The sequence below is a fragment of the Sciurus carolinensis genome, chromosome 13, assembly GCF_902686445.1.
Source record: "Sciurus carolinensis chromosome 13, mSciCar1.2, whole genome shotgun sequence".
NCBI lineage: Eukaryota > Metazoa > Chordata > Mammalia > Rodentia > Sciuridae > Sciurus > Sciurus carolinensis.
The window spans coordinates 1268796-1293202 of record NC_062225.1 but is presented as its reverse complement, the minus strand read 5'-3'; the positions used below and the strand labels follow the sequence as shown (position 1 = coordinate 1293202).

Sequence of the window (24407 nt, the reverse complement as noted above, 5' to 3'; positions counted from 1 at the left end):
GCCCACCTGTGATCCCAGTGGCTTGGGAGGCCGAAGCAGGAGGAGGATGGCAAATTCAAGGCCAGCCTCAGCGAGACCGTGTCTCATGTGTGTGTATATATATAGGTATATATAATAAAGGGCTGGGGATGTGGCTCAGTGCTTGAAAGCCCCTGGGTTCAATCCCCAGTACCAGAAAAATAAGAGGGAGAGAGGCGGTATGGTGCCTGGATACCTGTCATCCTGCTTTGCTCACAAAGCTGGCCTGAACGGTTAGTGTCCCCTTAGGAAAACTGTCACGGAGTCACGGGTCCTCCCTGGGTGGCACCTCTGGGCCGAGGCCGAGGAGACCATCACAGCAGCCTGCCAGGAGCGGGTGATCTCACTCCGCGTTACTGTCCTGCATGGCCAGGACACACTTGAGGGCCTCGTGATGACATGAGGTCATTGTGGAAGCTGCAAGTCACCTTCCCCAGGAGCCACTGTGGCCGGGTGTGGGCAGCCCTCCCCGAGCAGCCCAGGGTCAGGGTCGGGACCCCCCCGTCCCACTCACACACCCAGACGGCACCTGGGGTTTGTTCCTGGAGTGTGCATGACACAAGGACAGGTCGCTGTCTCCCGGTCCCCGTTGGAACCCTGGCCATGTCCCTTGGAGATCATTTTTCTTGGTGACCGGTGACAGAGCCCCAGAGGCCACCGAGGGGGCGTTGATGGTGTGCGCGTGGCATGGGGAGAGAAGGTGCTGCTCGCCTGGTCGGGCGCCTGGTGGGTGTGGGCCTCGGCTCCCAGCTGCGGCTTCTCTGCGGAGCGCCGTCCTTTGCACAGCGACAGCGCGGGGCGGTGTGCTCTCGGTGGCCCCGAGGAGGCCATTGAAAGCACGGCCCCGTCTCTGCGCCACGCTGCTTTGTGGCAGGATGGCCTCCCTTCCCGTGGGCAACCCCGGGCTGGAGCCTCCCGGCTGCCCGGTGGCTTTTGTGTGCACGCGGCTTTCAGCCCCTGTCCATCAGGCTGAATGGGCCCATTCAGGGGCATTCATGCGCCGCGGAGACCCGGGCCGCCTGGACACAATCAGCTGAGAGGGGAGAATGCGCCTGCTCGGCCTGCCTCCAGGAGCCCCCGATTGTGTGGAGGAGCCCAGGGCCCAGGAGCAACCCAGAGGGGTGGCACTGGACAGCAGTGGGGTCCATTCATCCTGGGTGCCTGGGGCTCCAGGGGTGGGTGGGACTGGGGCTTGAGCAAGCTCAGGCCTACTTGAGCCTCTCTGTGGCTCTGACCTTCAGCCTTTATCTTTGTGTACGACTGTCTGATCCCCTGAGAGTAGAGACCTCAGCATTCTTTATCTTCATAGGCCTGCATACCTGAGGCACTCAATAAGTGCATGTCGAATGAGTGAACTAAGTTGCTGCTGCTTCCCTCTAGCCTGGGGCTTCCTAATGGACTGGCGTCCTTTGAAAGCCATCTCATGTTTAAAGGACAGTCGAATTTGAGATCCTGGAGGGACAGAGGAGACTTTCAAGGTGTGAAGTGGCCAGAGATCTGTCTGGGAGTTAGGGGTCGTGGTGAGGAGCGTCCAGGCCCCTGCAGAAGCCTCTTGGGAGGCTGGTTCCTGGACGGGTGGGACCTGGGCTGACTCAGAACCAGTGGAGGCGGAGTTGGTTTGGGCGGCAGGCTTGATGGACTCCCTGTGGTTTGTACCGTGTGGCAGCCAGCACCCTGACCCCCGTGGCCCTGCTCCAGCTGTGTCCCTGCTGTAGGCAGAGCTTGAACACAGGGGAGTGGAAGCTGTAGGCTGGGGTCTTGGCATTTCCTAAATCATGTCCAATGGTTGCAGTGGTAGCAGAAGAAACAGCAGAGCCTTCTACTTATTGGGAACTGGGTGCTTGTGCTCAGTACTTCATTTGACTTTGGTTTTACGTGCGTCCTTACATATTTGTAAATACGGTGCACGTGCACTGATAATGGCCACATGCACCGTGCAGTGGGAGGCCATCATCCCCCTAAAGATGCAGCCAGAGGCTGGGCGGGGTCTCCCTGTGGAGGATGCATGACAGTGTGGGCGCCTGCAGACCCCCTAGGAAGCACGGGTAGAGGTAGCGTCTTGCTTCAGCTGGGCGGGCCGCACCTCTGCCTGGTGGGTGCTTCCAACCCACCAGCTGGTCACCCGCAGGAGGCAGGACTGGCTCCCCTGTCCTCGGTCCCTGTGGGCGATGGAGTTGAAGCCTGCGAGGAGAGCAGCTCGTGAGCAGGCGGCAGAAGTCTCACCAGAGCTCCCCGGACAGGGAGCCAGGCCACGGACAGGCCGGACGCTGCTGGTCCAGTCCACGCGCTGTCCGAGCGGGCGGCCTCCTGGACCCTGGGTCTTGGTTTTGTTCTTGCTCTAGAGGACAGCGTGAAGACAACTGGCACCACCGGGATGCAGCCTGTGGGTCGGGTGACAGCATGAAGTCTGCGGTGACGTCCTGACCAAGTAACTCACCTGGAAAGAGCAGAGAAGGTCTCGTGGAAACGCACCTGAGGGCTGGGCTGGGCTCAGGGGCAGAGCGCTTGCCTGGCACGTGTGAGTCACTGGGTTCGACTCAGCACTGCATGAAAATAATGAACAAAATAAGGGACTCTCAGCACCTAAAAATAAAACAATTAATAAAGAAACGCACACTGAACACTCGGGTGAAGAGGCGGCATGCGTGCCGCTACCCGGGTGCCGAGAGCAGAGTGTGAGCAGACGGGATCAGACGGTACCCCAGGGCTCCTGGGGGCACGTAGAAGTTGGTTGTGGGACCCCAGCACAGGGGCCCCAGGAGGGGAAGGGAGTGAAGAGGGTGAACGAGCTGCGAGAGAAAGTGCTCTTGAACACGGTGCCCCCAAAACAGGCAGGGGCACCTCAGGGGACCCGGCAGGCCCCATGCTGGAGGTTCAGGTGGGCTCTCCTGAGGAGTGGGGGAGGGAGCCAGGCTGCCCAGGGAAGCAGCTCTGATGTGGACCTTGGAGAAGGAAAGAGGGACGGTTCTGTGGGGCGGATGGACAGGACGCTGAGCCCCAGAGCAGGCCTGAGGGTGCCCTGCTCCAGCCCAGGGTCAGTGCCAGGTGTCCCGTCCAGAAGACCCAGCAGCGGTGGGCACAGGAGATGAGCAGGAAGACCTGCCTGGGGACTGGAGCCTATTCCCCCGTAAGTCCTTGGGTGGCAGCGGCAGAAAACAGCCCAGGTCTTTGGGGTCTCAGCTGCTAGGATCGGGCTTGCTCCCACGCTGGCTCAGGCTCTGCCACTAGGAAGTGTGGCTTTGTCTGAAATGATACCTGGGTGGTTTTTACTGCGGAATATTCGGAGCAGACAGGGAAGAGGCCGAGGCCTCCTCCAGCCTCCTGTCCCACCCCGAAGGCACAGCATCTGCTTATCCGTTAGTGGTGGATGTGGCCCCAGGCCCAGCCTGTGGCCTCCAGCAACCGGCTTCTCCCTTCCTCCTTTTCTAGGGCTTTGTGAGGCGGCAGGTGAAGGCAGGGTGGCAGGCGGAGCCCAAGGTCGCCCAGTGCTCAGAGCTTAGCGAGTCCTCGGTCCTCACGCCCCCGTACCTCTCACCACCACGAGGAAGAGTCCCACTAGAGTGGTCTCACCCCAGGCTCTTAGTGGCCAGCAGTGGTCTCAGCTGGCTAGAGAGCAGCAGAACAGGGATTTCTTTATTTCTTTTAATTTGGAAATGATTTCAAACTTGCAAAAAGTCAGAAAGATAAAAATAGTAGAAGAAACACTCGTGTGCCGAGTTCTTACCCAAGAACATCTGCTTCCTTTGCTCTGTCATTTGAGCCTCACGTCACTGCGGATTTGTCTCCACTTACTGTTGGAATTTGATGATGTACGTACTGGATGTTGCTGAGCAACAGGTCTCCACGCACTTGGCACCACCAGTCAGAACCTCACGGTGGTACGGGCCGGAATCTGGAGAGGGTGCACCCAAGTTCCCTGCTCAGGCCTTGCCAGACTGGCGTCAAACACTGGCCTTCCCGCGGCTCTGGGGAGAACCTGCCTCCCAGCTTCTGCATTATTGATGGTTATGTTCAGGTCCCTGTAGTTGCACAGCTGAAGCCACGTTTCCTTGTTGGCCGTCAAGTGCGGCCACTCTGAGGTCCTGGAGGTCACCCGCCTCCTTGCAGCGTGACCCCTCCTTCGAGCAGCAGAGCTGCCTTGAGGTCTTCTGATTAGGTCAGGCGTGGCCAGTCCTCTTTCTTAAGGTCGACGCTTTGACCCGTGACCATGTGCCCTAGATCACAGTCGCGCTCGGATCGGTGTCGACCACTGGGAGACGTGTGCACCCAGGAGCGAGACTCGGGCCGGCTCGTGTTCTGTCTGCCGTGTCGAGACACGTCCTCGGTCGCTGGTCGGCTGCTTGGGCCATCGCAGCACGACACCAGAGGCTGGGGGCTTGAAGGACAGACGTCTACTCCTCACAGTACTGGAGGCTGCAGTCCAGGAACACAGTGTCGCTGACGTGGCCTCTCCGAGGCCTCTCCGTGTCGTGCAGACGGCTGCCTCTGGCTGTGGGGCCCTCACGTAACTTCTGCACATGCATGCCTGTTGTCTGTGCAAGGACACCGGGCTGTCCCCAGCCAGGCATGGCTGCCACAGGACTAGGGAGTTGGGGACATTGTCCTGAGAGGTGAGGAGGCTGTGTGGAGGTGAGGAGGCTGTGTGGAGGCGAGGAGGCTGCTCAGAGGTGAGGAGGCTGTGTGGAGGCGAGGAGGCTGTGTGGAGGTGAGGAGGCTGTGTGGAGGTGAGGAGGCTGTGTGGAGGTGAGGAGGCTGTGTGGAGGCGAGGAGGCTGCTCAGAGGTGAGGAGGCTGTGTGGGAGGTGAGGAGGCTGTGTAGGAGATGAGGAGGCTGTGTGGAGGTGAGGAGGCTGTGTGGGAGGTGAGGAGGCTGTGTGGAGGTGAGGAGGCTGTGTGGGAGGTGAGGAGGCTGTGTGGAGGTGAGGAGGCTGTGTGGAGGTGAGGAGGCTGTGTGGAGGTGAGGAGGCTGTCTTGGGAGGTGAGGAGGCTGTGTGGAGGTGAGGAGGCTGTGTGGGAGGTGAGGAGGCTGTGTGGGAGGTGAGGAGGCTGTGTGGGAGGTGAGGAGGCTGTGTGGAGGTGAGGAGGCTGTGTGGAGGTGAGGAGGCTGTGTGGGAGGTGAGGAGACTGCTCAGAGGTGAGGAGGCTGTGTGGGAGGTGAGGAGGCTGTGTGGAGGTGAGGAGGCTGTGTGGAGGTGAGGAGGCTGTCTTGGGAGGTGAGGAGGCTGTGTGGAGGTGAGGAGGCTGTGTGGGAGGTGAGGAGGCTGTGTGGGAGGTGAGGAGGCTGTGTGGAGGTGAGGAGGCTGTGTGGAGGTGAGGAGGCTGTGTGGAGGTGAGGAGGCTGTGTGGAGGTGAAGAGGCTGTGTGGAGGTGAGGAGGCTGTGTGGAGGTGAGGAGGCTGTGTGGAGGTGAGGAGGCTGTGTGGGAGGTGAGGAGACTGCTCAGAGGTGAGGAGGCTGTGTGGGAGGTGAGGAGGCTGTGTGGAGGTGAGGAGGCTGTGTGGGAGGTGAGGAGACTGCTCAGAGGTGAGGAGGCTGTGTGGGAGGTGAGGAGACTGCTCAGAGGTGAGGAGGCTGTGCTGGGGAGGTGAGGAGGCTGTGTGGAGGTGAGGAGGCTGTGTGGAGGCGAGGAGGCTGTGTGGGAGGTGAGGAGGCTGTGTGGGAGGTGAGGAGGCTGTGTGGAGGTGAGGAGGCTGTGTGGAGGTGAGGAGGCTGTGTGGAGGCGAGGAGGCTGTCTTGGGAGGTGAGGAGGCTGCCCTGGGGAGGTGATGTCCAGCCTATGCAGTGGCAGGTGGCCCCACCTCCCTTCAGGGTACAGTGGGCAGGATTCCCAACAGGGATGTGAGCTCAGGTCTGACCAGCGTCTCCATGGCGATCGTTGGTCAATGTTGGTGTCCCCTGCTGGACTGTGGCCCTCCAGGCGGAACCCTGGCTTAGGTGGCCCCTGGTGTCCCCTGCTGGACTGTGGCCCTCCAGGCGGAACCCTGGCTTAGGCGGCCCCTGGTGTCCCCTGCTGGACTGTGGCCCTCCAGGCGGAACCCTGGCTTAGGCGGCCCCTGGTGTCCCCTGCTGGACTGTGGCCCTCCAGGCGGAACCCTGGCTTAGGCAGCCCCTGGTGTCCCCTGCTGGACTGTGGCCCTCCAGGCGGAACCCTGGCTAGGCAGCCCCTGGTGTCCCCTGCTGGACTGTGGCCCTCCAGGCGGAACCCTGGCTTAGGCGGCCCCTGGTGTCCCCTGCTGGACTGTGGCCCTCCAGGCGGAACCCTGGCTTAGGCGGCCCCTGGTGTCCCCTGCTGGCCTGTGGCCCTCCAGGCGGAACCCTGGCTTAGGCAGCCCCTGGTGTCCCCTGCTGGACTGTGGCCCTCCAGGCGGAACCCTGGCTTAGGCAGTCCCTGGTGTCCCCTGCTGGACTGTGGCCCTCCAGGCGGAACCCTGGCTTAGGCAGTCCCTGGTGTCCCCTGCTGGACTGTGGCCCTCCAGGCGGAACCCTGGCTTAGGCAGCCCCTGGTGTCCCCTGCTGGACTGTGGCCCTCCAGGCGGAACCCTGGCTTAGGCAGCATGCCCCCGGGGCCGAGCTCTTGGGGTTTTGCATCCCTTTGCTTTTCTCTGCATTTCCCTCTGAACACACCCGTGCATGCGAATGACTCTGAACCAAATGTGCATTTCCATTGAGCAGATTCTTAGAAATGGAAAACTATGAATTTATTTTTCAAGTGAGCCTCTTAAAATATTCCGAGCAATTAAAGACATTTGAATGTAAGTAAACGGCATGTTGAGCAGTTTTTAGAAACTGCAGCAAAACTCATAAATTGCCTCTTAGCCTTTTTTTGTGAAGACTGAACCCAGGGGCGTTTAACCACTGAGCCACATCCCCAGCGCATATTTTTTTAGTTTTAGACAGGGCCTCTCTGAGTTGCTGAGGCTGAACTTGAACTTGCGATCCTCCTGCCTCAGCCTCCCCAGCCGTTGAGAAGGCAGGTCTGCGCCACCAGATTCCCGGTCTCTGCCGTGTTTGATGGTCGCAGGCGCCGGCGCTTTCGGGCGGCTGTGCAGCCTTCACCGCCTGCGCTCCTCGGACGCTTCCTTTTCCCAGACCGCACCCCTGCGCCCGATGGTACCCTGCAGAGTCCCCCGCGGCAGGCAGAGGCTGTTTTGACCCGGAGCCGGAGCAGCTTTCAGGCAGGCAGGAGGGAGAGCCAGGTGGTCGCCGTGGTAGTGTTCGTGGTGCGCGCCGCCCTGCGCCTGCGCCTGCGTCCGCGTGGTCCCCAGCGCTGCACCGCAGAGGCTCGCGAGCGCGGACGGTGCCCCACCAGGGGGTGCCTGGCCAGGCTCGGGTGACTGCCATGTCCAGCTCGGACCGCTGCTGCCCGAGCAGGGGTGTGGGAGAGGGAGACCGCCTGCCGGGTCACCCCACCCTGCCTGCTCCCCGCAGGCCGCGCTGGCTCCGGCTGCGCTCTGGCCTCGCCCACGGGGACTCCGCCGCCTTCCCGTCCACTGCTCTTCCCTCCTCGGGTTCTTTCCCCTCGGCCCCCTGGGTTGCCCGGATCCTTGTTGATTCTGGACACAGTAGGCCCTCAGTGGAGAAGAGATGGGTGAAGGAAAAGGCAAGAATGCCCTGCCCGCACCGGGGCGCCCTTGGCCAGGTGGCAGGGGTGAGACCCGTCAGAGGAGGGTCTGATTTCGGTGCCCACATGGGTCTGGGACAGCTCAGGCTGTTTCCTTCTGGACACTAGCGAAACAGGACCGGAGCTGTTTGCAGCACCCCACTCAGCAGCCTGGGAGCGGAGGCTGCCCACCCTCCAGGCCCACCAGGGTGATGGGTGGGGTTGGGTGGCAGCAGAGGGTGGGGTGCCCATCCCCTTATTCGGTCAGTCCTGGGGTCCTGGTGCCCCCAGATCCTCTGCTGTGGGCCCAGTGCTCTGGGGTTTCTCCAACATCAGAATTGACTTTTTTTTTAAATCCCACTCTCAATGTTAAAAGATGAGGAAGGTGCCCGAGTACCCATGCTCAGTGTCCTGGGCACACGCCAGCGTGGCTCTCAGAGGACACGGCCCAGCACGCTCTTGGGCTTTCCTGTAAGTGTATGCGGCATAGGAGCTGTAGTGAGCGCCAGTTCTGTAAACACCAGGCACACAGAGCTGTGTCCCCGTGCCACCACCAGGTGCTCCTGTGACCACGGCCACTCGGCCCAGCATATCCCATGGCCCACTGTGTGCTTATCACAGGTTTGGGCACATCTGGCTATTGTTCATGCTTGTAATACAGAAGCACTCAGTACTGTGGGAGGCAGTACGGCCTGGAGGCTTGGGGCCCGAGAGGCTGGCACCTGGGCATGACTCCCAGCTCAGCATGGGCCTCCTCTGTGACCTTGAGCAAGTTAGCGAACCTCTCTGTGCCGGTGTTTGGTTCATCCAACGAGGAGAACATGGGTACAGCAAGGCTAAGGACCAGGTGAAGTACAGGGCATCGACCCCGCGTTGAGGGCTCCCGGGCCGGTTCTGATGCTGTCATCTCAGTGGCTCTGTTCTGAAGTCGGACAAGTGCATCCTTGGTGGGGGGTCAGGCTCTGTGGCACAAAGGCCCCTGGTCACAGATACACGGTGGCACCAGGACGAGGGGCGTCACAAACAGGCAAAGGCCACACCCCTCCTGGGGGCCCCGACCAGAGAGAGACAGCAGGTTTAAGGAGACTGTCTGCCCTCAGAGCCCCCGCTGAGGCCCTGGCAGCTCTGGCCGCCACTTACCTGTGGAAATGGGGTGGTTTTCCACGTTCTGCAACTGAGGCAGAAATCACCAGAGAGCGCCAGGGTGTCCTGGTCGACAGGAGGCCGCTCGGCCTTCCCGCGGCTGCAGCTCCCGGCGTGCGGCCACGCAGCGAGCTCGTTCTTCCAGGGACCTGCCTGACTTCCCTCGGAGGCATTCGGGAGAGGTTCTGCTCTTTACAGAAATGTTTTCCTCGGATGAGTGTTTGAGCAGCTTCCAGGTGGGACGGTAACCCCAGAAGCCCCCCCTGGCCAGGCGGGCACAGGCTGACTCCGGGGCTGTCTGTGGCCTGGAATCTGGCACTGTCCGTGGCCAGGGTGTGAGGTGATACAGTTGGACTTCAGGGCTTCCTATGGCCAGGGCAGCGGTCACTCCGGGCAGCCGGCTGGGTACCCATGCCCAGAGCCTGGAGCAGGGTGGTGGCAGGTGCAGAGAACCCCACAGAGGTCCTGGAGCCTGTGGCGGGCAGGGCTTCTGAGTCGGGACCACCTTCCCCAGGAGGAAAGACAAAGGCCTCTTCACCGCTGTGAGGGCTGGTGAGGGGCTGGTGAGGGCCGGAGCCCCCAGAGGCGGGACGCGCTTGAACCCCAAACCAAGCCGACCCGCAGTCCTCGGCAGGGACACGTGGCTTCTCGGCACTCCTGAGTTTCCTGTGTGGGGTTTTACGAGCGCCTATGAAAGGCAACATTGTGGGGAGGCCCAGATCGAAATTCAACCTGTAAAGCAGCAGAGGAAGCGAGGAGGCGAGACGGCAGAGCCAGGGGCTGCCTAGAAATCCCTGGGCGAGCACCCAATGGCCCAGCAGAACTCAAACCCAGAGCCACCTTGGGGGTCCAGCAAGGGGGCGGGCAGCATGGAGCAGGAGCCCCAGGGAGCTGTAGGTGGCCTCTAGCTTCAGGTCTAGGAGGGTCAGGGTGGTCAGCCTCCCACTGATGACGGGAGGTTTGTGGGGTGGGGTGGGGTGGGGTGGGAGGCAGAGGTCCCCTTTGGCCAAGCTGAAGGTGGCCTTGGGACCTGGTAGTGGGCGGCCTGAGGCTCTGCCCAGCCATCCTCTCCTGACCATCCCTCCCGCTGGGCTGTGCGCTGTGCCTGGCGTGGGTGGTTCAGGCTGGAGCAAGAGGAGAAGCTCAGCTGGGGTCCCCAGGATGAAGTTGTAACCTGGCTCCGGCCCCGGGCGGTGACTCAGTGTGCATCTGAACTGTTCTGTCCTTCAGATTCTCTGTCTGCAAAATGGCCATCCGCTGATCTTTAAAAAAAAAAAAAAAAAAAAAATGCGGAAGAGACAATAAAATAAAATCCAAGTTCGCCCGAGTTCTAACAACCAGAAACGGATGGTGAGGAAACTTTGTCTCGTGGTGATGAGAAAGGATAAAATAACCGACACTCAAGCCAACACCAGGGACTCTCGTAAGAGCTTGGATTCTAGGGCAGCAGTTTCCAACTCTGGAAGCTTCTGAAAAACACAGTCCCCAAACCAGGGGAGCCCCCTCTGTGGGAGGGGGGCCTGGCAGCTGGACTGGAGGCCCAGGAGAGAGTCTAGCAGGCGGCGGGGCGGGAAGTGCGGCTCGGGTCCGTCTGTCCGACTGGAGATTCCAGCTTGCTGCCAGTGGGTTAGCGGGAGGATCTTTCATTTCCTACTGGCTTACATGTGTGTTTGCTGTTTGTTCCATTTAGATATAACCCACATTCCGCAAAACTCGTTCTTTTATTACAGTGTCCGTTTCCGTGGTTTCCGCGTATTCACAGAGTTGTGTATGATTCTGGAACATTCTCCTCACCCCGAAGTGAAGCCTGTACCCATCCCCGCCACCCCCCTCCGCGCCTCCCTGGGGTCCCTGGCGGACGCTCATCTCTGTCTCTGGAGTTGCGTTCGTGGCGGTTCTGTGCGACTGGACTCACAGCTCGTGGCCTGCTGTGGTGGGCGCCGTCACCGGCCCGATGCTCTCAGGGTGGCTCTCACTGTCGTGAGTCAGTGCGGCTCCTTTTTCGGGCTGGACAGGATTCCGTGGCACCTGCCTGCGTTCCTGGCTGTCTCCACACCTCCAGCAGCGTCTCTGAGCCCTCCACACTGGTGGCCTGTGGCCTGGGGTTGCCTTGGGGCCGGGTGGGTTGTGGCCGCGTGAGGACGGTGTTCTGCCCTCTACGGGACTGCCACCTGGACGGCCCCCAAGGTGTTCGCGCCTTTCCACGTGGGCTGTCCCCACCCCTGCGGCTCCCTCCTCCCTCTGTCCCTCCAAGCCTGTGGGTTCCAGTGGGTGGGAACGTGTGCCCTTGGAGACTGGCTGGCAGTTCCCGGTGGCTGAACACCTTTGTATGGTGTGTCTTTTTTTTTTTTTTGCGGTGCTGGGGAGTGAACCCAGGGCCTTGTACTTGTGAGGCAAACACGCTACCCACTGAACTATATCCCCCACCCCTGGTGTGTCTTCTTGAGAGAAATATATTCAGAACGTCTGACTTTCCACCGTTTGGTTGTCTTTTTATTGTTGAGCCGTGAAGTTTTTTTTATAGATTCTGGAAACTGGATCCTTACCATATTTGTGGCTGACAAGTACTTGCTCTCATTGTATGCATTGTCTCTTTTCTTATTAGTGATTTTATTTTCGATTAAGTCCAAGTTCTCTAATGCTTCTGCTCTCTCTTGTGTGTGAGGTATCATGTCTGAGAAGCATTGCAGAATCCTAGGTGGTGAAAAATCACGTCTGGGTTTCCTCTAAGGGCTTTATGATTTCAGCTCTTACATTGTATGTCTTCAGTCAAGTTTGAGTTAATTTTCGTATACGGCGTAAGGTGGACTCCCGGTCCCTAACTGTAGGGTGTGCCTCGGTCTGGGCGAGATAATGGGGTCATATCTCATATCTGTGTTGGCGCAGGCCCTGGGTCACAGGAGTTCCTGCCCCACCGTGCGGTGGCTGATGCCACCAGAGGTTTCAAGGGGAGGGATGCAGAGCCCAAGGCCCCAGAGGAGCCCAGCAGAAGACCCAGCTTACCAGAGGTCAGAGGGTGTCCCCTGGGTGAGTTTAACAGCGTTTCTGACACTTGGAAGCCAGAGCCCACCTCTGAGGAGTGTGTCTTGTGACCAGAGCTGAAGGTCCCCACCACGCGTGTCAAAATAGCCCAAGTCTTCATTCTTGGCAGACAGGCGGCCAAGCAGCGGTAGCCGCGCAGGTCCATATTATGAGTGCCCCACTCGAAACTGAGTGGACAATGTGTACCACGCAAGAAAACAAAGTCCAGATGAAATAATGCATTAGAAAGTTAAATAAAGTTATAAAGATGCCTTACAAGTTTTGGAGACGATGCCGAAGCATCCCGTGAGCCTTGCAAGTTCCACCATCCTCAGTGCGGGGAGGGCCAAGGAGCGGTGGCAGGATGTCCGCTTGTTTGCCCGGCAGGTGCCTGCAGCTGTGCTGCGCTCCCACACGCACCACGGGGACGTCCCTGCGCACCCCGCGGGGCAGGACGAGGCTCACACCGCGGGAAGCAGGGAGCTCTGTGGGGTCCGCCGCCTCTTGGCTCCGCTCTGCTGTACGCCTGACTCTGGTGTCACGCTTCCCGCAAGGCCTAGAAGTGCACATGGGCCACTAGGTGAGTCCCTGTGTGCACGTGTGAGTGCCGGGGTCCTGTTGCCCCCGAGGACATGCCCTGCGCCACTTACCCGGTGTCCCAGGCCCGAGGGGTCAGCGTGCGGGCTGGCCTGGCTCTTAAGGCACCGCCTTCCAGTGGGTGCCCCTAACCCCGGGCAAGGCGACAGGGGGATGGCCAAGTCCCCATTCGCCCGGGACACCCACAAAGCAGGCTTTCTCCAGCCGAGACGCCCCATAGCCGTTTCCTGAGTCCCAGGCATGTGTGCATCCTAAGGAATCTGCCAGAACGCCATGGAGAAGGCTTCCAGGGTCACACCTCCACCAACAACCAAGAGAGATTCCACACCCTGGCGACGTTTCCTTAATCCAGTGGGCAGGAATTATGCCGCATTTGGGGTTTTCTTTTTCAAGCAGAAAAAAAAAAAAAAAAAAAAAGACTGGTGAAAGGCATGACTTAGGGTAGCACATGTGTCTCTTTAGTCCATACATAGAACACTCCCTGGAAGGCAGATGGGATTAGGAGTGGAGTTTTATTTTCTAAAATAAATATTTGAGTGATAGTTCAGGTTGTTTTAAAGTAATGTGTGTGTGTCCTTATGTTCTTATAATTTGGAAAACAATGAAATTTTTGTGTGGTACCAGGGATTGAGCCCAGGGTGCTCTACTACCGAGATGCACCCACAGCCCTTTTTATTTCAGCTTTGAGACAGGCTCTTGCTAAGTTGCTGAGGCTGGGCTCAAACTTGCAGTCCTCCTGCCTCAGCCTCCACCTGGGATCACAGGCGTACACCTCCATACCCAGCTAATAAGTTTTTGTTTCAAAGAAAAGCACACAAGATGGTTCCACAGGCTAGGTTCCTGCTGCGGTTCCCTCCCTGCTGAGCAGGCTGGAGCTGAGGGCAGCAGGCAGGCCATGTGGAGGCCCACAGGCTCAGTTTTCTGCACTTGGCTAGTGGTGGAGCATGCGGGTGACGTGCTGTGTGCACAGACTGCTGGCGCATCTGCACCCGGGTCTGTCCGAGGGAGGCTGGGGCAGGAGACAGGAGCTTGTTCTGATCCTTTTGTTCACTTCTGTTCAGATACCCCAGTGGTCTCCACTACAGGCAGCCTTAAAACAGTGGACATCATGCGAGAATCAAGTGTCACCCCTTTGTTGGGTCCTGGGCAAGTCACTGATGAGAACCCTCAGCAGCTGGGATGCTTTCCAGAGCCCTGATCCCGGAACCGACCCATAGCCCATTTCGTAGCCTGACGTCTGTCCTTCATGGCGGCTCCAGACTAGACAGGCCCGCTGTCCTCTCTGGCCCTGTGTCCATACTCATGATCTGATGCCACATTCAGATTCTGGTCCAAGGTGGTTACGGTGGCTGCATGGAGGCCACATAACCGGTCAGGTTCTGCTTGTGTCTTAGGGGACACACAGGCGTGTGTGCGACTGATTGACTTCCAGTTCTTGGGCTCTGGGATCATAGTTTCATTTAACTTTCTGAAGAGTCCATTCCAGAGCCTGAAATCCCACCGCTCTCGCTGCCTCTGGTGTCCAGGGGGCAGTTCGTGGTGATGCAGACTCTGCAGGCTCTTGACCCAGCGGGACTTTGGTCTCACCCAGCCTATCCCCGGGATCTCTCAAGGAGGCACTGTCCTGGTGCTGGAAACCCAGAGCTTAGACCTCCTTTCAAAGAGGAGTTCCACAAGGCACCCTCCCTCAGTTAAACCAGCGGCATGTGCTGTGAATCTAGGAGGAGATCCACTCCAGGAACTAACTTCCAGGGGACATCTTAGCCCAGTGAGAATGACAACGCGGTCTTTTGAGGTGTTGTTTTTAAGGCAGTCCAGGTTAAGTCCGGCCCCCACGCGTGGCTGTTGACTGCTCCCTCTGGTCTGAATGAGGTTCAGGAGCCACAAGGCATCCTGTCCCCAAAAGTGTCGCAGCCACATTCACTCCTGATACCACAGCCTCGGACCTCTGAGCTACAGCACAGTGCGCAGATGCCGGGAGGAGCCCCGACCATACTTCAGTGATCAGCCCTGGCGTTCTTTTGCAATTGACGGAGGAGCAGACGCTTGGCTTGGGCCTGCCTTGCTGCTATAAATCTTGTAAAGGAGCTGACACTTGCTTGTCGCTGGGGATTACAGTGCCCGGGGGCCACCTGCAACCTCCGCGCCTCCTGACGCTCTTGGCTCAGGAACTTGCTGAGGCGCAGTTCCCTGGGTCTGGCAGCAGGCTGAAGGCTGTCCTCCGGGCTGACGGAGCGGATGCCAGGCAGCAGAGCCGCTGACGGGCCACTGTGACCACGACCTCATGTCCACCTCAGGAGAAGATCCACACAGGGCCTTGGAGCCCCACCTCCAGGGAGCTTCTGGCGCAGTCCGGGAGGTCCCAGGCGAGAAGGCCAGAACGTCAGCGAGTTAGGAAGCTGCTCGTGTCTTTTTCTGAGGGATCTGCATACAAGACATGGGCATCTCAACGGGATGTCCACGTATCTAAATTCCAGAGAAGGGGAAGACATAGGAGGACCCAGGCGAAGTCTTCGCGGGTGGGTGTGGATTCGGGTGTACTTTTCTAAGCTCCAGACCTGTCTCAGGCCCTGTGGAGGACACTCCCAGCCACATGGCTACCACTGGCCTTGTGGTGCCTGAGAGGCCACCTCCTGCCCACCCACTCCCCAGGCACGGGAGCAGCCCTGTCCTCATCTACCTGCCCCTGCTCTGCTGGGGAGTGACCCGGCTGTGCCCACACAGTTTCTCCTCTCAGCAGGCATCTCGGTGGCCTCAGGGTCATTGCCAGGTGGACAAAGGCAGAGGGTCAGGAGGGGGACTCCTCCTGCTCCTCCTCCTCTTGTTTCTCATCCTTCTGTTCCTCCTCCTACTCCTCTTCCTCCTCCTGCTCCTCCTTCTCGTTTCTCCTCCTCCTGCTCCTCCTCTTGCTCCTCCTCCTGCTCCTGCTCCTCCTTTTCTTGTTTTTGCTCCTCCTCCTGTGCTCCTCCTCCTCCTGCTCCTTCTTCTCCTGTTTCTCCTCCTCCTCCTCCTGCTGCTCCTCCTCCTGCTTCTTACTGCCAGATTCAATTCCTGCTGGGAGACAAGTGACAGGGGCTCTCCGCCCACTGAGGACAGGGGCTATCCTTGTGGCCAGGAGCAGCCTCCTGTGGTGAGGGCTGCAAACCTGAGGTTGGCAGGTGGGACAGAGGAGTCATGGGGTTTTTGTTACTGGTCATTTTGAATCAGGGCCCTGGTGTGACCCGGAGAGTGACCAACACTGTGTCAAAGACCTGAGTCCAGGAGACACAAACAGGTTCAAAGATGAACAGCGCTGGTCCAGTGACAGAGGAGGAATGGGTGGCAGGGTGCAGGTGCGAGCCTTCCAGAACACGTGGTGATGTGTTCTAGAGCGTGCCATGTCTTGGTCCAGCAGGGGTGGCAGGCGTTTTTACACATGCAAACATTAATCGGGCAGTGGGTTTAAGATGCGTGCGCCTCACTACACGTGCGTCATGTCCCCGAACATCCATAAGCTTGAAGGCAAACACGCAAAGGACTCCTGTGACCACTGAGTAACAGCTTGCACCTGCCTGGAAGGCCCGGGTCCCCGCTTCGGGTCCTTGGCAGCCGATTGGTTCACCCGTCCGTCCGTCACAGCACAGCTGCCCTTGGAGAGGCAGGCAGTGCAGCCTCCCTCCTGTAGTTCGCACCACGGAGCCCCCCACCCCACATCCTTCCCTCTTGCTCCGCTGTTGATGGAGGCCACTGGCCAGCTGCTGTGCTGCCCAGGAGCACCAGAACCTTCTCTTAGCTGGCTGCCCCTCTGAGGCTGGGTTTCTCCACTTGTGGACCATGTGGATGCCTTTCAAGAGTGTTAGTCGCAGAGTCCCTGCAGGGTGCTCCGTGCAGCGCCCACCAGGTCCACCCGGGAGATGCACTGCTGTGACTGGGTTGTGCCAGGCTTGCAGGCTTGCAGGAAGCATGGGCGTCACAGGTCCCCCCTGAGGGGGCCCGTGCAGTGGGCGGGATCCGGGGTGCAGGGCCCCCGGCGTGGCAGGCTGGCCTGTCCACGGCCCCGCTGGCTCTCAGCAGGCGCGCATGGCGTGCCCACATCCAGGCAGCTGTGGGAACATCTGCCTCTGGTTATCTGGCTGGGGATGGCTGGGGGTGGGCGCTCAGTGATGTATGGGTCGCTCCTCTGGCTGTAAATCCCAGCTGTAATTGTGACTTTGTCCTTAATTGTTTGCAGAGGAGCTGGTGCTCCATGGCCCACAGCCCCTGGCAGAGCCTGGCGGGGGGCGAGGCTTGTTGCTAGGCCTCGCTGAATTTGTTTTGGGCCCGCTGGGCCGTGCTTTCCAGGCCTGTGTACATGGCTCCGTACTGCGAATGTGATTCGTTCAGGCCGTGAACAGCCAAGTTCAGCGGAAGGAATCTGATACTCGACAGAAACACCAGAGGCCGGGTTTTGTGGTCACATTAGGGTTTCGAGGCCTCAGAAGAGTGAGGTGTGGGTCCGCGTGAGGGGACAGCGCCGTCTCTCTCCTTGTGCTCACGCTGGCAGGGTGGCTCCTGGGAGCAGAGCTGGTTCCACAGGGTGGACGGAGGCGGGCAGCGTGGGCACCGTGGCCTGGCTGACTGGCAGGAGACGGCTGCGTCTGCGGGAAGCTGTGCGGCTCTGCGGAGTGCAGTCTGCCCACGCCCGTTACCCATGAAGACCCCGCAGCCGCCGCCATCGGGGACGCCGCGCCCCGCCATGCGCCATGTGTCCGCAAGAGGAGGATTCCCACAACGCTGAGGGAACCCTCGGTGCAGCGCGCCCGCCCGGCAGCCCCATGCTCAGTTTGGCTTCTGGAATTCGTACGTGTTGTGCAAATAACCAGACTGACGTTACTAAGACCCCCGCACGCCCTGCGGGGCGCTGGTGTGCATCCGCCCACCCATCCAGCAACGACGTCGGGCCTCCTGGGTCCTGGCCTCCGAAGTTTGGCACGGAGAACAAACCAGAAAGCCAGTCCTTAGAGCAGCGTGACCAGAGGCTGACCCAGCAGATCCCAGCTCACCTGAGAAAGGAGCAGCAAACCTGGAGGAGCGGAGCGGGTGATCAAGCTGAGCCTCCCAGGGGCCCACCGACCCGTCGGGGCTCCCTGGGTCCTCCGGAGGCCCCTGGGGCAGGGAACAGTTTCCCTTCTTCCTCTTTTGTTCCCCCTTGGTATTTGGGATTGAACCCAGGGGTACTTAACCACTGGGCCTCATCCCCAGCCTTTTTTTTTTTATATTTTATTTAGAGACAGAGTCTCTCTGAGTTGCTTAGGGTCTCGCTAAGTTGCTGAGGCTGGCTTTGAACTTGCGATCCTCCTGCCTCAGTCTCCTGAACCGCTGAGATTATAGGCGTGGGCTACCAGCTTGGCCCCTTCCGAATGACCCTGGGGTCTGCCCGAAGTCTTCAGAGGCAAGCCACCTCTGATACAGAAGGCGGACGACGTCCTGAATCGGGGGCCCTCGCGCAGGCTCTCCTTCCTCAGCCATCCTCCATCACGTGGCGTTCTCCTTCCTGCCTGGCCGCACCTCGGCCTGCATCTCTTCTTGCCCCGTGTGGTGCCGCCAAGCAGACAGACCCCGCTCCTGCAGAGCAGCCGCCCTGCTCAACAGCCACCCCAGGGCCGCAGGGCCTGGCTCCTCTGGGGTGTCTCTGGGCACCCCGGTCACCATGAGTCACAGAGCGGAGGCTACCGGAGCAGGCTGCACGTGTGGGCCAGCGAGGGCAGCCTGGCTGTCAATTTGTGGTTTCTCAAAGCAGAGTCGGAAGCCACGCCTTGGGGTCTCTGGCTCACGTATGGATAATACATGGTGCCTGGCAAGCAGCGCCTTTGGGACTTCACGTTGCAGGGAACGTGGGAGGGAGCGGCCGAGGGCGTCATCCTGTGTCCAGGACACTGCGCTTCCTTAAAAACAGCGGTAGGGAGCGGTACGTGAGTGTGGGGACAGGTCGAGCCTTCCGTCGAGCGGCACGTGAGCATCTTTAGTTTTGGGAAATGTTAATGTGGTTGCACAAGCAATGCTCCTTCAGTAACTAAAGATAATGTTTCTGCAAAAACTCCAAGTTGGTAAATGACCTGACTGACGGCTGTGAGCACCCTCGGGAGCACCCAGGGCCTGCGGGGGCCGTGGACTACGCGGACTGCGAGACCGGGGCCTGAGGCCATGCGGGCCACCCACTCACCCCGGCTCCAGCTGCAGCCACCTCTGCTGTGTGGGCTCAGCTGGTCTGCACAGGTCAGGGTGAGCAGGCCGAAAGAGGCAGGTTGCAACCCAGCTGAGTCTGGGTGGGTCCCCAGGACCGAGGCAGTGGACACCAGGGGACCTGGGGAAGCGCAGTGGGGCAGGCAGCCGAGGAACTGCCCCGTCTCCCTCTCTTCAGCCCCTCGGCCCTGTCCTGGGCCTTTCCACCTGTGTGAATAGGTGTCGCCGAGGGCAGGGTCTCCATGTGGCAGAAGGCGGCCCAGGCGGTCTGGGCTGATGGGGAGGATCCCAGTGCCTTCCCCAGAAGCCGGGAGCGCCACATGACATAACGTGGGAAGGTACGCTTCCCGCGCTGTCCCTGCAGAGCCCGGAAGCCGAGTGTGGGGCTACCACCAGGGCTCCAAGCTCTGCAGCGCCTGTCCTGCTGGGGCAGGCAGAGCTGTCCAAGAGGAGCCCGCCGGGTGCCGGGCGCCAACGCCAGCCGTGAGATCCCCGAGCGGGAGCTCAGCCAAGGAGGGCACTGGCCGTGCTGCCCCAGGCCCCGCGCAGGCGAGGGAGGGTGCGGGGCAGGGCAGACGGGGGAGGGTGCAGCACTGTACCTCTGTACAGGATGCTCCAGCCCCTCCCCAGGTCACCTGGTCCTCTCTCCCAAGCAAAGCGGTGACATTGAGCCTGAGTGAATCAGCCACAGAGTCCTCGCCAGGTCACACGGCTCGGAGGAACACACTGGACCAGGAGGATGTGGTGGTGGAGAGCTGGGGGGAGGACACGGATGAAGATGAGCCCAGAGAGATCAAGGATGCAAGTCAGCAGCGTGCGGGTTCCTGTTGTCTAGGGACGCGGCAACGTGGCCAGCGAAACCATGAGCGTCTGCAAGGTGTCAGAGCCGCCTGGGGCCGGGTTAGAGCCAGCCGGCAGGGGCGGGGCGGGGTAGGGCGGACCCAGTGGCCATGCAGAGCGCCTTGGAACCTGGGGTGGCCTCACCAGAGTTGTGCCATTTCACTGCATTTTGGTTGTGTTTTTTTTTTTTTAGACTTTTTTGTAATATACCTGTATTTTATTTTTTAATGTGCTGCTGAGGATCGAACCCAGGGCCTCACGCATGCTAGGCGAGTGCTCTACCACTGAGCCACAACCCAGCCTGGCTGTGTGGGTTTTGAAGGTTCCGTTTTTATTCCCCTGCAAGCTCTCGGGGTCGAGGTTCCTGGTGGACCCTCGAGGTGTGGGGTCCTGAGCGTCCCCGGGGGCCAGGCTGCAGGGTGTGCCTGGGTGAGCGGCAGGGCCACGCCCATGGACAGTGCATAGAGTGACCACCACGGGCGGCCGCGGGTGGACACTGGGCAGCACACACTGCCCTCTAGCCCTACCTCCCGCTTGAGGGATGAGGCTCCCCTTGGCAGTGGCTGGCCAGCACTTAACTCTGGGCACCAAGCTCAGGGCCTGAAGCGTATTTTGGTGGGAGTCTTGAACTAGAAAGGAGCTTCCACGCCCGTCTCCGCTCCTCTCCTGTTGCTTGATCCACTCTCCCTCGTCCTCGGGGCCCTGCTGATTCTCTGGGGCTGGTCCACCCCAGAGCACAGGAGCCCTGGGTTAGCTCAGCAGCCTGGCTCAGCTCTTCCCTTTCTGGTTATCCGCACCTTTTAAATCAAATGCACTCTTTCTCCCGGCCTCTCTCCTGCTCACAAACCTCAAGACATCCTCCCTCTGTGGCGTGGACACAGGTCTGACCTCTAGAGCAGAGTGGACAGACTGGACCCGGGTTCAGATCCACAGCTGCCGCTTCCTGATGCTGAAACCAGCCCTGGTCTGTCTGTATGTGGCAAGTGGGGTGACCCGTTCCGGAAGGCTCTGCAACGGCCAGCACAGAAGCACCTGCATCAAGTCCCTCTGATGCGGCAGCACCTGGTGACACGAGCTCAGGCAGTGTCCACTCCCAGCGTGCTTTTCTGCTTCCCCGTGCCCGCCCCCACGCCTTCCGCTCCCCCAATGGGCCCTTGCTCTGCTTCCACCACCAGCCCGCCCGGGACTCCGCCAGCCAGCCCAGCCGTTGCTGCAGCGCCTCTGGAGCTGCCCTGGACCGCAGCGGGTTTCCTGCCCTGCTGGCACCTCAGAACACTGCAAGGGTGCGACCAGGGACCGCAGGCCGCGCCAGCCTTCCTCTTTACCTAGAGGGGTGCTAACACGCGTCCCCTGTACTCTGCGATCTCTTCCCCAAGTAGAGGACGGGCCTTCAGTCGGCGGCTCTAGCAGAGGCTCGCTCCGGGCCCTGTCTCCACGCTCTGGCAGGAACCCCTGCCGTGGGCGCCCTGTTGAGTGAGTGTGTCCTTCTTACTTCCCATCCTCTGGCAGAGCGCTCTGGCCTCTGGAATCGTCTTTATTAAGAAGTTGCTCGATGAATTCTTGGTTTGGGTTTGGCTCAAAATCAACAGAAACTTTGTGGTTTTGGGTCTTTGGTTTTCACTCGAGGGCTGCTCCCAGCGGACAGAGATGTAGGAAAGATCTGGCTCACCCTGTGGGGACTGCCCTCAACAGGGAGCAGTGGGTGCTGGGGAGGGAGGCCCGGGAGGGAGGCCCATGAAGCACAGGGCTGGCCTCGGGAGCTCTCCCTGCCGGGACTGTCAGGAAGCCAGGAGGTGTTGTGTGTGTGTAGGGGGTGAGACCACAGGGTCGCTGCGCTCAGAAACTAGGGTCTCATCCTGAAGGGCACCGAGGAACTATTGGAAATTGACCCCTAACCCCCATCTGCCAGCAAAGGTGTGCGCGAGGCTCCTCGCTCCTGGCAGGAGGCGGAGTCCAGACCAGGCCGGGCCACAGGAGAGGGAAGGTCAGCCTCACCCTGTGCTGCTGGAACATGGGAGAGGCGTGTCCCTTGGGGCTGGAGATGGGGTGTCTGGGGGTCTCACTAACTGCCCTCTCCCCGATGAGCTGTCAGCCAGCCCTGGCCGGCCTTCTGGGGTGTGCAGCAGAGGTGCGCCTCGGCCTGCGTTTTCCTCTGGCCACGCGCCCTGCCTCTGTCCCCTCCCCGGGGCTTCCCTCGTGCCCCCCGGTGGCTCTCGCAGCGACGGTGGCCACCCTCAAGGAGCCCAGCCTCAGGTCATGGAGCTCCTGCCTGGGCGGTGCATCCGGTGGCCGGGCCTCCTCCCCAGCTGAGCTCGTCCTGCTGGGCAGCCTGTCCCCTGGGCCCTGCCTGCCCCTCCCTTCTGCCACAGTCTGTTTATTGCAGAGGGTCAGTACGATCACAAGCCCTTTTAGAAACGGAGAGTAACAGCTTCAGGTCACCACTGTCCTCTGGCCTGGCCTGCACACAGTGTCGCTGGAGGGACAGTCTGGGCTGGGTGGATGTCACCTTCTGATCTGCTGTTCGTTTTTCATGGACAAATGGCCCAAGTTTCCCGAGACTTAGTTCAAGCTCGGACCGTCCCATTGAGTCGTGAAATTTGGGCGCCCTAGGAACTGGTGCCCCGTCTGGGGGAGCGAGGCCTTCGGAATCAGGAAGGGGCACGGTGGAGGCCCCTGGCGACGTCTGCCAAGTCCTGCTTTGGCCCAGGTGGCCGAGCCAGCCAGGGCAGCCAGCTCCAGCGCCCGAGAGCCAGGCCACCTGGTAGGTCCGCAGGTGCCCCAGGCGCAGAGCTGCGGTGCTGATGGCCACCCACACCTGTCCTGTCTTCCCACGCTGTCTCCTGGCACTGAGCGGGCTTCTCCTGCCTTGGCGCTGAGCCTCCGCCCAGCTCACGCATGGCTCCGGGGACCTCTGAGAATGATTAACCAGTGGCCGGGTGGCAGGGTGACCTCAGCATTGGCCGTCTGGCCTCTGCCTGAACGACTTGCTGATGGGCAGCCCACCGCAGCTCCCAGGCCCTTGTTTGCAGGATGGAGTCAGCCTCCACCTCTCAGGCCACCTGCTCCCTGCCGACCTCTCCTGGAGGCCTGTAGCCCGCCACACCCTCCAGACCCTGGCAAGGTTCCCCGGGTTCTGGGAATGTCAGCCATGGGAGCAGCTCAGCCTTCCTGAGGCGCCCCCTCCCCACATGAGAGGCTGCAGAGCGGGGGTGACCTCCAGGGGCCTGGGCCTCCTCTGTTAGCCTGCGGCTCAGTGGGTTCATCCCATTTCCCAGAGCGCAGGGTTTAGATCTGCACAGGGGTTGGGGGTCAGCTCCCCCAGGCTGGTCAGAGAGCTCCCCTGTGCCTCAGTTTCCTCATCCGCAGAGCGGGACCCTCGTCAGGCCCCACCTCCCGAAGTTAGTGGAATGAGACAGAGGAGTTGATGTTGGCAACGTGGGTGGCACGTTGGGTGACGAGGACTGTCTGTCACTTGTCGTCACCACGCTGCTCAGAGTCCAGGGGATCTGCATGTGTTCCTCGCAGCAGCCAGCGACCAAGGCCCGGCCGGCAGCACTGGCCCCGGGTGGGGTGCACGCCTCCTTCATTCCTGCCTCCGTCCACGTTCTGCCTTTGGTTTGGGGTGCTTTGGGGTTTTCTCTGTGTGTTTTGTGACTTTTAATCTGTCTCCGGAATGCTGTGTGGACGACCTCCCTCGCCCTGCGGTGAGGTTCCCCTCCCCGTGGCCTCCGTGGGCTCTGAGTCCTGCCCTCGGGTTTATCGGCTGTCCGTGGAATGCTGCAGGGACACTAGCGGACACTGCTCTGGGCGCAGGGCCACTGCGGGGGCAGAAGCAGTCACTCCTCATTCTGCTGGGTGCAGATGACCCCTGGGCAGCATGCTGACCCCTTGGGTGATGACCTTGCTTGTCCCTCCTGCCTCCTCTTCTCTCTCCCCGCGAGGCCTCAGAACTGCAAACTCGATGCCTGGTGGCCCGTCAGGTGGCCGTGGCCCACGGGCGCTCCAGTTCAAGACAGATTTCTGTCTTATTTTGTGGTGCTGGGGATCGAACCCAGGGCCTCACGCCTGCTAGGCGCGTCCCCTGAGCCACCCTGAGCCCCAACACGGTTCTGAAGAGGCCTTTCCTTTTGCAGGCTCTAAAGGTCCAAGTCCAGAGAGGCGCTTGCTCTCTCGCTCTCTCTCTCTCTCTCCCCCTCTCGCTCTCTCTCTCTCTCTCTCAATGTATCATGAAATTCACCTTTTGGGTGTTGACAGACTGTAACACCACGTTGGTGATGTCCACCTTCCATCCCCCCTAGAGTCTCCCGGGCACCCCGTTACCAGCACTGTCCCCACCACTGACCCCCCAGCCCTGGCAGCACTGGCCGGTCTCCCCTCCGGGTTTTTCTCTCCCAGAACGACAGCCTTGGAGTCCGGTGCCCTTCCCCTGGCAGGGTGCATCCGGGGTTCGCTGCCGGGTCCAGGGTGTCTTCATTACTGAGTGCGTCCCCTGCCGGGCCGAGCAGGCTTGTTCCTCCACTGGCCTTGGAAGGTGTGGGTGCTTCCTGCTCTGGGGCGCGTCCGTGAACCCACTGCCAAGGGTTGCCATCTGCTGTGAGGGAGAAGAGTCTTTCGGTAAGGCCTTGGCCATTTTAGCAACTGCCTTCCACCCGCATGGTTCCGCTCTGACCTAAAGGGGGGGGTCTGGGTGGAACCTCTGGTAACCTGCAGGTGGCAATGCCTCTCAGAGGAGTGCCCCTCCCCGCCCCGTTCTTGCACAGAACTCCCAAGCGGTGCCAAAGGACGCCTCACCTGAGAAGACCGTCCTGAGCCTGCTCCTCACCCTCCGGCTCTGGATTTGCCCTGCAGTGGACACGACGCAGCTTGCAACTCCCTGTCTGTGGGTTGATGTCTTTCTCAGTGTAGAGTCACAGGTCTAGAGGGCAGAGGTCCAGGGCGTCAGGACAGCCTCTGTCTGGGGAGGCGGACTCCGGAACAGAGGCCGGCAGC

The 24407-nt window shown here is 60.4% G+C and overlaps 1 protein-coding gene and 1 non-coding gene across 4 annotated transcripts in view; one reads left to right on the top strand and one right to left on the bottom strand.

Annotated features, from left to right (window-relative positions):
* Tcf7l1 (transcription factor 7 like 1) overlaps nt 1-24407 on the top strand; it is a 111571-nt gene that overhangs the window by 39124 nt on the left and 48040 nt on the right. The gene's annotated exons all lie outside the window — the stretch shown is intronic.
* Trnaa-agc (transfer RNA alanine (anticodon AGC)) lies at nt 19646-19717 on the bottom strand. Its single transcript has one exon. It is a non-coding gene; the product is annotated as a tRNA-Ala (tRNA).